Source organism: Macrobrachium nipponense, chromosome 44, assembly GCF_015104395.2.
Source record: "Macrobrachium nipponense isolate FS-2020 chromosome 44, ASM1510439v2, whole genome shotgun sequence".
Taxonomy (NCBI): domain Eukaryota; kingdom Metazoa; phylum Arthropoda; class Malacostraca; order Decapoda; family Palaemonidae; genus Macrobrachium; species Macrobrachium nipponense.
This window is the reverse complement of record NC_087221.1, coordinates 42,731,320-42,743,770: the sequence shown is the minus strand read 5'-3', so window position 1 is coordinate 42,743,770 and position 12,451 is coordinate 42,731,320. Positions and strand designations below refer to the sequence as shown.

General features: G+C 34.5%; 1 protein-coding gene across 5 annotated transcripts in view; it reads right to left on the bottom strand.

Moving 5' to 3' along the window:
• The window catches only part of LOC135204247 (G-protein coupled receptor moody-like), a 55,043-nt gene extending 47,102 nt beyond the window's left edge, over positions 1–7,941 (bottom strand). For 3 of the 5 annotated variants that reach the window (XM_064234364.1, XM_064234360.1, XM_064234363.1), the window contains exons 1-2: positions 7,788–7,941; positions 2,645–2,920 (exon numbers count right to left, since the gene is read on the bottom strand). The gene's annotated coding sequence lies outside the window, so the exon portion shown is untranslated. Of the gene's footprint in view, positions 1–2,644; positions 2,965–7,787 lie in introns of all 5 variants that reach the window. The other 2 variants (XM_064234361.1, XM_064234362.1) reach the window with 2 other exon arrangements.
• Positions 7,942–12,451: the final 4,510 nt, after the last annotated feature.

Below are 12,451 nucleotides of genomic sequence, written 5' to 3'. Positions count from 1 at the left end.
ATCTCTCTTGCCTCTCCAACAGTCTCTCATCTCTCTCTCTCTCTCTGTCTAGTCTAATCTCTCTATCTTTCTTTCTGTAATCTAGTCTCTCTCTCTCTCTTTCTCTCTCTGTATATCTCATCTCTCTCTCTCTCTCTCTCTCTCTCTCTCTCTCTCTCTCTCTTTTATCTACATAATTATATTCTTATCATAAAACCCTTGAATATAGTTCTCTCTCTCTCTCTCTCTCTCTCTCTCTCTCTCTATCACTTTCTCTCTCTCTCTCTCTCTCTCTCTCTCTCTCTCTCCTGATTGTTCGACTGGGCACTGAGTGGCCGTGGTGGCCCGTGCAGGCCACTAAGAGGGCATTGGGGCCCATTGTTCGAAGGGTGATTTTTTTTTTCTTTCTTTTCCACCAGGAAGTCAAGGCTGTTACGAATTTGGTGTTTGGTGTTTAGTTTAGACCTAAATCATTATTCTCTTCTGGGGATCACCTACCCCACTCCGCTCCCATTAAATAGATGAAGGGGGGAGGGGAGGGGTGGACAGTTTTCAATGTCAGTTTTAAATTCTCATCTCCGGATGAGAGAGAGAGAGAGAGAGAGAGAGAGAGAGAGAGAGAGAAGTGCACCAGTGGAAATTTGGGAAAATATGGAATTTTATTATTTCCCTAAAAGTTAATCTTTTACCATTTATTACACGAAAACTTTAATCTCATCAGTATTATTAAAAAAAACACTTCTATGAGACGATTAACTGACGCTCAGACCTTATTGTTTTTTTGTTTTTGTTTGTTTGTATCGTGTTTTTTCGTTGCATGGAACCAGTGGCTATTCAGCAACGGGACCAACGGCTTGACGTGACTTCCGAACCTCAATGGAATGCCCGAGAAACTAGCTCGCGGCGCCACCGAGGTGGTACGCCAACAACATACCGATCACGCCACTGAGGCGCTCACAGACCTTATTGTGACTCACCACCACGTATAACTACCCCTACAAATAAATTCCGGTCAATGACCCCGGTCAGGAAGTCGTATCGTTTTAAAAATTACCCAGAATTCAATTCAATGGAAGTGCCAAAAAACCAGCCAACCAACACCTGTTTGACAGACGTCATAGAAAGTTTGAAAGCTTAAATGAGAGAAAGCTATTTCCGCTAGGAAGGCGTAACGTTAGAGAAAGGGTGCAGTGTAGCAACGGCAAAACTCTGAATCGAGCCCGTGAGGAAGGTGACGGATTAGGACAATTTTTTTTTTTTTTTTTTTTTTTTTTTTGAGCAAATCTTGTGGTGATCTGAGCTGGGGAATTTTGGCTGGAAGAGTTGGTCCACCAACGAAAATTAAAATAAATACGCCATATTTCATTAGAAAAAAATTGTTCTGTACTGTTTAACATACAAATTATTTTTTTCTACATTTTTATTCTAATAAATAAATCATGAATATCCTATCCTAAAATTCCTGCATCTTCAACTCAACGCGAAACACCTTTTTTCAGACCTTTTTAGGCTCTTCCAAAAGGCTTTCCTAACCGAACAACAACAACAACGACAACAACAACAAATCAGTTTGTAGGCTTACTCTCCGAGTAAGCGAAAAGTGCAGAAAATTAACGCGAAATTTTGAAAAATGTTGACAAAGGAACCTAGAGCTTTAACGCCATATCCTGTTACCTTTAAAGCTTCTAGGAACGTTACATAACGTTAGCATTCGAAGTCTGTCCTTTATCCTTCAATGTCTGTCTGACAGGACATTCGGAAATACTCTGTATAATAGTTGACGACGAGGGTTCGGAAACAGTGGCCGAGCTGGAATCTTTCATTGGTGGGGGACGGGGGGGCCACTTAAGATTATCATACATATGTAGGTTTCATTGTTGTTGTTTTTGTTGACATAATCAGTAACATCGCAAAATTTTGCTACTAATAATGATCTATTGAAAGAAGACAATGTTCTGTTATTCACACCCATTGTGGGGGGTGGGGCGCCCCATTGAAATGCGCAATTGCTCGGAGCTTGCGCGTAATTTTCGATGGTAAAACCTTTCTTTTAGGGCTCCTGTTTATAATAATAATAATAATAATAATAATAATAATAATAATAATAATAATAATAATAATAATAATAATAATAATAATAATACTTCATTTCGAAACAACATGAAATTGGAATTTCATATACAAACTGAATCAAAATCTCTCACTTCAACAACTCCTACAATTCTTCTAAGTGAGATATAACCGATTAAAAGATATGATTGAACTTAGAAGTCCGAATCAGCCATCTAAAATTTCTAAAGATCCTTAGAAATAATAATAATAATAATAATAATAATAATAATAATAATAATAATAATAATAATAATAATAAGAAAAGAGGTCATCCAAGCGGGACGTGGAATTTTGAGCCACGCCCCCTTTCTGGCTATATACGCTCTACGGACTCTCTAAAACTTCTAAAACTCCTTAGAAATTAGAAATAATAATAATAAAAAAAATGAGGTCATCCAAGTGCTCTTGCCTTCGATAACTGTCCGGACGTGGAATTTTGAGCCACGCGCCCTTCCTGGCTATATACACTCTACGGACTCTCTAAAACTTCTAAAACTCCTAAGAAATGAGAAATAATAACAATAGAAAAAAGAAGTCATCCAAGTGCTCTTACCTTCGATAACCGTCCGGACGTGGAATTTTGAGCCACGCCCCCTTCCTGGCTATATGCTCTATGGACTCTCGCGTCGCTCGTCGACTCTCCTTTTTTATTATCGTCTTTTTCTCTCTCTCTCTTTCCGGTTTGGCCACATGACTTATGTATGTATTTTCGTATGCGTCTTAAAGTATCACTCGGTGTCTCGTTATTGTCCAGATGACGAGGTGGTTACAGCTCCGATGTTAGACCCACTGACTGTGATTGAACCGTATAGGACTGCCTCCTGGTATCCTGCAAAACGAGTTTAGCCCTGTTTAGCAGGATCTGAAGGACGCCTGTATTACGACAGAAAACAAGATATATGAGAGAGAGAGAGAGAGGAGAGAGAGAGAGAGAGAGAGAGAGAGAGAGAGAGAGAGAGAGAGAGAGAGAGAGAGAATTTTCTTTTGACATCTAATCGGATTTAAATCCTGTGGTTCTTCAGTTTTAAATTATTCAAATTTGTCCTTAACATCTATCTATCTTTGGCTGTCTGTCTGTCTGTAATAAAAATTATTCATTTATATCAAATAATATGAATTCGTCTGAGACTAAAAATAAATGAAATAAGTGTCAATTATAAATCGAATAATATCAGTAATAATATTCATAATATTCATATATCATATATATATATATATATATATATATATATATATATATATATATATATATATATACTTGTTACCACTTTCTAGTTAAATACCGAGTCCCGTTCGAAAACATTTAATCTTGTTATGTTTAAAAGCTTAAATTAGCTTCCTTGTCAGAAGAAAACTAAAAATCAGTGAGTCTTCTATGTAGTGAATACTGTTGCCAAAATCCGTATTTTGATAATGAAGCAGAATTATGATTCAGTGGTTTTTATATTTAATATCTGTGGCCTTGAGCTGAAGAGAATAATATGTTACAATCGTTATTATTATCATTATTATTATTAGCAGTCTTTTGGATATGACCTTTCATCGTTTAAGTACTTTATATAGTGAAACTGACTCCGTGCACCGTGTTGTAATAATAATAATATTGTGACATCAACTCCTACTATGACAGGTTAGGTTAAGTAGGTTAACTTGGATGAAAGGTTATAAGATTAGCATATTTATTATTATTATTATTATTATTATTATTATTATTATTATTATTATAAGACTTCTTGCCCAGTCTAGCCAGGAATAGTAAACAACAGAACACCAGCGGTAACAGGAAAAGAAACTTTGTCAAATTACAGGTGTTAAACAAAGGCACAACTGACAAAGACATTAACTGCCATTGATTTAAAAAAAAATCCACAACTGACATAGGCATTAACTGTCATTGATGTAACAAAGAGCGCAAAATTAACAGACATTGACTGTCATTGATGTAACAACAAGAGCATAACTGACACAAAGACATCAGAGTAAACATACCTCAGGAAATGAGAACTTTTTCCAGAGCACTCAGACTAATTACGATCGGTGGAACAACAAGACTGAATGAAGACACCTCCTGCTTCAGAAAACCACTCGACAAAGCTAAACGGAAACGTATATATAGGCGCTTATTTGAGTCTGTCTTCCTCTCCTGCGCGTCTGAACGCAAAGATCTTCAATATGTGGACTTAGCTCTTCGGAAACTTTTGGGAGTTTAGGAAAAAACGTCATGTTTACCGAAGACATACTACGTCATTTCCGTTCTAGATACCTTTAGACTTACGCATGTAATACTACAATTGTCCGTCCGGTGTAAGGTGGTGGTCAGGTGGCTCGGATCAAAACAAAGGTTTAATATCTGTATATAAAAAAAACTCACTCTTACAACTGAAGTTGTGAATATAGAGATCTTATCTACAAAAAATATTAATTATTCTATAATATTTCGAAAACCAATACGACCATCTTAGGCCGTGTGATAAACTTTGCATTCTTGAGAGACAAAATGAATTGTAACTGAAAATGTAAAACACTTTTATGTTATATATATATATATATATATATATTATATTTATATATATATATATATATATAATATATATATATATATATATATATATATATAATTTTACGAAACCGATGGATCTTCTCTGTCAAACCTTGAGAACTTTTCAATTTCGTACGAATGATTGTCCCAGTTACTTTACAGAAGGTAAAACCCCAAATAGAGTCCGTGAAAACATATCTGCGTTTGTGTTGAGTGAAGTCAGTAAGTAGACCTATTATAACACACTCCAGAAACCTAGTCCTATAGAGTGTTACTCCAAGCTGAAGAAACCCCTAGTCCTATAGAGTGTCAAGTTGAAATAACCTAGTCCTACAGAGTGTTACTCCAAGTTGCATAGATGATGTTTACGATCAGCTTCCTATCCTGGAGGTCATAGCTGCTAACGAACTTGCAAAATATCATCTCCACAATGTCGTATGACGTCGATACCGTGAACTGTCAAGGTAATAAACTAGTTTCTGTCTGTTGGTCTTTGGGAAAACCTGAACACTTGCTTGTCCTCTTGTCCGGGAGCGTCTGAAGGTGAGTGTAATGACAATGCTCATTACTTTTTAAATGAGTTTATAATTATTTATATAATATATATAATATATATATATATATATATATATATATATATATATATATATATCAACCAGAGACATATAAATCGACAAGGTAGCTAAGTGCTTTGGTATTGCCTTACAACATTTGTATGTGTGTGTGTGTGGGTGTAGATGTGAAACTATACAATACCGTCTAACCTTCCTAATTCCAAATATTTCTAGATATTCCGGCCATGGTTTTTTTTCTTCTTTTTTTCACTGGAAGCCTTGATATTCGGAAGGAAATTAATGGAGAAATTCATATCCTCGGTGAGATTCGAACCCAAGATAGACAGACAGAGGACCGGAACCATATAATAATATACAGATATATACATATGTTATTATATATACTACTATATATATATGAAATCTATATAACATACTATACATATGAAGTTCATCACATCTTGATTCCGTGGTTCGAGCCCATGAGCCGACGAATTTCTTATCAGCTAGAAAATTCCCCCTTCGGTTATAACGTATTATATGAAAATGTATTAATACCCGAGTTACAGCGAATTAGATATTAAGGACATGTGTAGCTTAATGAGAGAGAGAGAGAGAGAGAGAGAGAGAGAGAATCTCAAGTGACAGATAGATAGTATTTATTCGTCTCACGACTACATACAGATAAACAAATGAAAATCGGCTGAGTGACAAATAATAAACATGAGACGACCCGTACGAACTGATAATAAACATAATATCTCAAGAGAACTCAGCCTACACAGACAGACAGACAGACAGCCAGACAGACGGACGAGACAGCAAGTCTAAACCTCACCGAATCAACACACAAACATATCATCTGAACCCAGTTATTCATCTCTGTACACATCATGGCTGGATAGGCCTACGAGAGTCATCTCACCCAAAATGCCAATGTTTATGTTCCCAACATCCGCAGAATAAGCCCATTTGACGAGAGGGCGTTCCTTCCTCTCCAGCAAGGCGCCCCTATGCGGGTACCCGAAATTGAGGAGACTTGTGGGTGGGATTCCTTTTGACAGAAGGAAGGGCGTGTGATAGAGAAGGAAAAAGGAAGAGGGAAGAGAAGCCCAGCGTGAATGGGGAACTCTTGAGAACACGAAAGGGCTTTTTTAGTAATTACCCAACTTGATTACGGGATTAAAAGTTTAAACAAGGCTAACCACAACAGTGCGTGTGTGTGTGTGTGTGTGTGTGTGTGTGTGTGTGTGTGTGTGTGTGTGTGCGGTAGAGAGAGAGAGAGAGAGAGAGAGAGAGAGAGAGAGAGAGAGAGACATTATGAGGTAAATGGAGAAAATATATAAATATGTATAGTATTGTATACATATATGTATATATGTATGTATATATGTATAGTATTCTATGTATATATGCATATAAGCACCGATATTAACTCGCTTGTAGACGTATGCCTGAGTATACATAAGTCGAAGTTGAAAGAATGCACACATACATGCACGCACATAAATATATACATGAACACATACACACACACATATATATATATATATATATATATATATATATATATATATATATATATATATATATATATATATCGACTTCAGCTTAGAAACCCACCGCACATTTCAAACAGAATACATCAGAAGGTATATTATCTGATGAAGGCACCCGAACAGAACTCATGAGTCAGTAAATGAACAGACGAACAAAGAACAGATGAACAGACGAATAAATAAAAAAAATAGAAGTGGACCAAAGTGATCGGAACGCTTGCAAGCAGTGAAGTCATGACACCTTCAAGTGACGAATGATATTGGCCACGTGAGGTCGCCTGTTGTTGGTCTGGCTTATGGTATATTGGCGTTTAATTCCTCTCTCTCTCTCCTCTTCGTCTCTCTCTCTCTCTCTCTCTCTCTCTCTTTCCTCGGATGGACTAGCAATTCTTTGAGACATCCTAATCCTTGTAACTTTGTCTCTCTCTCTCTCTCTCTCTCTCTCTCTCTCTCTCTCCTCTCTCTCTCTCTCTCTCCGTCTGTAAATATATATATATATATATATATATATATATATATATATATATATATATATATATATATGTGTGTGTGTGTGTGTGTGTGTGTGTATATATGGATATATAATATATATATATATATATATATATATATATATATATATATATATAAATATATATACATACATTTGTATATATATATATATATATATATTATATATATATATATATATATTTACATGTGTGTGTGAAACAAATATAATGAAATTTTAATAAGTTTGTCCTTGAAGAATACTCTGAAATAATGAACTTAATAACAAAGGTGCCAATATTCGATATAATAATAATAATAATAATAATAATAATAATAATAATAATAATAATAATAATAATAATAATAATAATAATAATAATAATAATAACGAATGTGCCAATTTTCGATATAAAATTAATAAAGTTAATAATAATAATAATAATAATAATAATAATAATAATAATAATAATAATAATAATAATAATAATTAAAAAATTCACAATGCTAGCCAATCTAATAAATGAATAAAAAAAAACTCAGTGACGAACTTACCATGAGCAACGCGCAGGCGCACACACCCTGATACCCCGGCTGCTGAAGTGATACTGACTACTGAGTGCCCGTAAGTGCCAAGGGGGCGGGGCGTGGCTGACACTCGGGTTGCCAACTAGTCTTATTTCCTTCCGGAAAAGGAATTGTCCTGCTATTTGTATTGTTTTTTTTTTCTTCTTTTAACTCGTCTCAGCGTGCAGATATTATTTGAAAATAAAAATAGTTATTTAATTATTTACAAAATATATTTTTAATAATTTGAAAGATAGAATACGTTAATAATAAGATATAAAATATTAAAAAATTATTAAAACTATGATTCAAAATATTATTTTAGACAACACTTGAAAAATAAATTCCTATCAACAGTCTGATAATGACCACTTAAACACCAGCTTCAGAATCATTTGACCCGCATTAATCAAAATTTATTACCCACAGTTATTTGGTGATCAGTAATAATATAATATGTATATATATATAAATATATATATATATATATATATATATATATATATATTATATATATATATATATATGTATATATATGTGTGTGTGTGTGCGTGTGTGTGAGTTTGACTTAATAATAGAAAAATTGGATGATATATGTAGAAATCACAAGGACTGGACTATTCTCCCATCTGGAGACTTCAACTTTCCTTTCGTAGACTGGAAAGAACGAATAGGAGATTGTGGTTGTACTTATACATATAAAAAAGAGAGTAATAGTAGTGCAGAAGATAAGAGGCAATTCGAAAAGCTATTAGATATGCTACTAGAATACAACATTCAACAAATAAATCACCTGCCAACAAGAAAGGAAAATACTTTAGACCTAGTATGAACGAGATGAATTATGTTAAAGAAATAATAGTTTATGATGCGAGTATTTCAGACCATAATGTCATAGAATTAACAGTCCATTCCAAAGCAAGTGAAAACAGAGATAAGCAAGAAATGAAAACGTGGGAAGGATAATGGAAAATACAACTTCTACAGTAAAAATATAAAAATGGTCAGAAATCAATGAAGAATTAAACAAAGATTGGGATAACATTTTCGTAAGTGATGACATAAGGGTAAATACGGAGATATTATATAAAATATTAGAGAAAATAGTGGATAAATATATACCGAAGAAGAAAAGTAAACATCAGTCATGCATACCAAGAGACAGAAGGATCTTGTTCCAGAAAATCAGAAAGTGGAAAAAGGTCTTGCAAAAGAAAAAAATGCATGAAAAGTTATAGAACTAAAAAGTAAGATGAAAAATGCAGATTAAAAGATTATACAATCAAAAGAAAATGAAAAACGGGACTTGGAAGAAAAAACCCTAATAAATATCAAGCAAAACCCCAAACTATTATACTCATACGCGAAAAAGATGAATAAAAGAAGAATAGAAATAGGCCCTCTGAGAATTGAAGGGAGATTAACGCATGAAAAAAAGAAATTTTGCAACATACTGGCAGAACGATCTAGAAATAGACCCTCTAAGAATTGAAGGGAGATTAATGAATGGAAAAAAAGGAAATGCAAACATAAGCCAGAACGATATAAGAGAGAATTCACCCCTACAATAGATAATGAAGATAATGATATAGAAGTAAGGGATGAAAATAGTGAATATTTACCTGACATAGATATTAATGAAGCTGATATTGTGCAGGCTATTAATGAAATAAAAAATGGAGCTGCAGCAGGGCCTGATGGAGTTCCTGCTATTTTGTTAAAGAAAGTAGTTCATTCTATCGCAAAGCCACTTGCAATATTATTAGGACAAAGTGTAGATACAGGCACGATTTATGATGAGCACAAATTAGCACAAATTACCCCTACATTCAAAAGTGGATCAAGACTAGAGGCAAGTAATTATAGGCCTGTGAATCTAACATCACATATTATGAAAGTGTATGAGAGGGTAATGAAAAAATATTATGAAACATTTAATAAAAAATAATCTGTTTTAATATAGGACAACATGGTTTCGTACCCGGAAAAGTACACAAACCCAACTGTTAGTCCACCGTGAAAACATATACAAAAATATGAAAAGCGGAAATGAAACAGATGTGGTTTACCTAGACTTTGCAAAAGCTTTTGACAAGGTAGACATAATATATTAGCGAAGAAAATTAGAAAACATAATATAGTGGATAAAGTAGGAAGATGGTTAAAAGAATTTTTACACAACAGAAAACAGATAGTTATTGCAAACGATGAGAAATCGGATGAAGCTAAGGTAATTTCCGGTGTGCCACAAGGTACGGTGTTAGCTGCATTACTGTTTGTTATTATAATTGCAGACATAGACAGTAATGTTAAGGACTCGGTAGTGAGTAGTTTCGCCGATGATACAAGAATAAGTAGATAAATTACTTGTGATGAAGATAGGAACGCGCTACAAAGAGACCTTAACAAGTATATGATTGGGCAGAGGTAAATAGGATGGTATTTAACTCTGATAAATTTGAATCAATAAATTATGGAGACAGAGAAGGAAAGCTATATGCATATAGGGGACCTAATAATGAGACAATCACAAATAAGGAAGCAGTTAAAGACCTTGGTGTGATGATGAATAGGAACATGTTATGCAATGATCAAATAGCAATTCAATTGGCAAAATGTAAAGCAAAAATGGAAATGTTGTTATGGCACTTCAAAACATGAAAAGCTGAACACATGTTTATGCTTTATAAAACATATGTTCGTAGTCCACTTGAATATTGCAATATGATATGGTACCCACACTATCAAAAGGATATTGCACAAATAGAGAGTGTACAAAGGTCCTTTACAGCTAGAATAGAAGAAGTTAAGGACCTTGACTACTGGGAAAGACTACAATCATTAAAATTATATAGTCTAGAAAGGAGAAGAGAACGCTACATGATAATTCAGGCATGGAAACAGATAGAAGGAATAGCTGAAAACATCATGGAGCTAAAAATATCAGAAAGAGCAAGCAGAGGTAGATTAATAGTGCCCAAAACTATACCAGGAAAAATAAGGAAAGCACACAGGACATTAATCCACTACGCACCAGCATCGATAATGCAGCATCTATTCAATGCGTTGCCAGCTCATCTGAGGAATATAACAGGAGTGAGCGTAGATGTGTTTAAGAATAAGCTCGACAAATATCTAAACTGCATCCCAGACCATCCAAGATTGGAAGATGCAAAATATACCGGAAGATGTACTAGCAACTCTCTGGTAGACATTAGAGGTGCCTCATACTGAGGGACCTGGGGCAACCCGAACAAGATGTAAGGTCTGTAAGGTAAGGTCTCTCTCTCTCTCTCTCTCTCTCTCTCTCTCTAGCTATCACAAGAAAGCCTCATACTATTATTGCTTTTTGCCTGAGGCCATAATCGGATTTTATAGCCACCGGCAAGGCTGATGTTGTTATGTGTTCCTGTGGCTGCTATTTTAAGGGTCTTTGAACAACCGTTGACAATGTTCCTCTAACAATCAACGCTGTATTGTATGGTAAATTGTTTGCGCTCTCCGACGGCCCGAGAGGGTAAATGATGATAAGGTTTATAGCTGTGGGTGATTGCAGAGTCGTTCTTTTAGAGAGAGTACTTTGATTTCGACTTCAAATTGCACGTGTTGCAATTTATAACTGTTTTATAAAAAAAATGTTTTGCACAAAATATTCGCTGTTCAAATTGACAGCCACATTTGAAATTCAAAAATCACTCGTTGCAATTTTTAACTGTTACTTCCAAAAAAATTTATTTTAATCTAAATATTCATTTTTTAAACTTAAAATCTAAACTCGTACCTTACTTAAATATAAGTAACACGCCTTGGTGTCCCGGTACTGGCGTATCTAGAACTTTTCAAGTGGATGACAAAATTATCAACTATTAACCACTTGACAAAAATATTGGAAAGAACTCAGGCATTCAAACATCTATGACAAAAACGAGGAGGTGTCTAGTAGTCAAAAGAAGATGAAAAAAAAGATATGGAAAATTCAAAGGGATATAGGAAAAAGATATATTAAAAGACCAGGGATATAAAAAAAAGTGGTAATGTTCTTATCACTCCGCTCAAACATTGTCATAAAATGTATAATAATCGTTGGTTTAAAATTCCACCCGGGATTATGAGGTCTGCATCATAAGGATATTATCATTATTATTATTATTTGAAGGTAGGAGACCCTCTCTCAAACATGTTTTGTTAAAGAGGATGGCAGCATCAGTGGAATTGATTTTATATATGGTCTTTTCAATTCTTCTTATTATTCTCTTCTCATCAGGGCTGATATTTGCTAATAGCTGGCCGATGTTCATACTTTGGTTAAGGAAATGTCTTATAAAAATACTAATTTATTGATAAGATAGTTATCTTATCAATAAATTAGTATTTTTATGAGACATTTTCTTAACCAGAGTATGGACATCGGCCAGCTATTAGCGAATATCAGCCCTGATGAGATGAGAATAATAAGAAGAATTGAAAAGACCATATAAGATCAATTCCACTGATGCTGCCATCATCTTTAACTAATTTTTTTTTTTTTTCTATCAGTCCTCTAATTCGACTGGGTGGTATTTACAGTGTCGGGTTCCGGGTTGCATCCTGCCTCCTTAGGAGTCCATCACTTTTCTTACTATGTGCGCCGTTTCTAGGATCACACTCTTCTG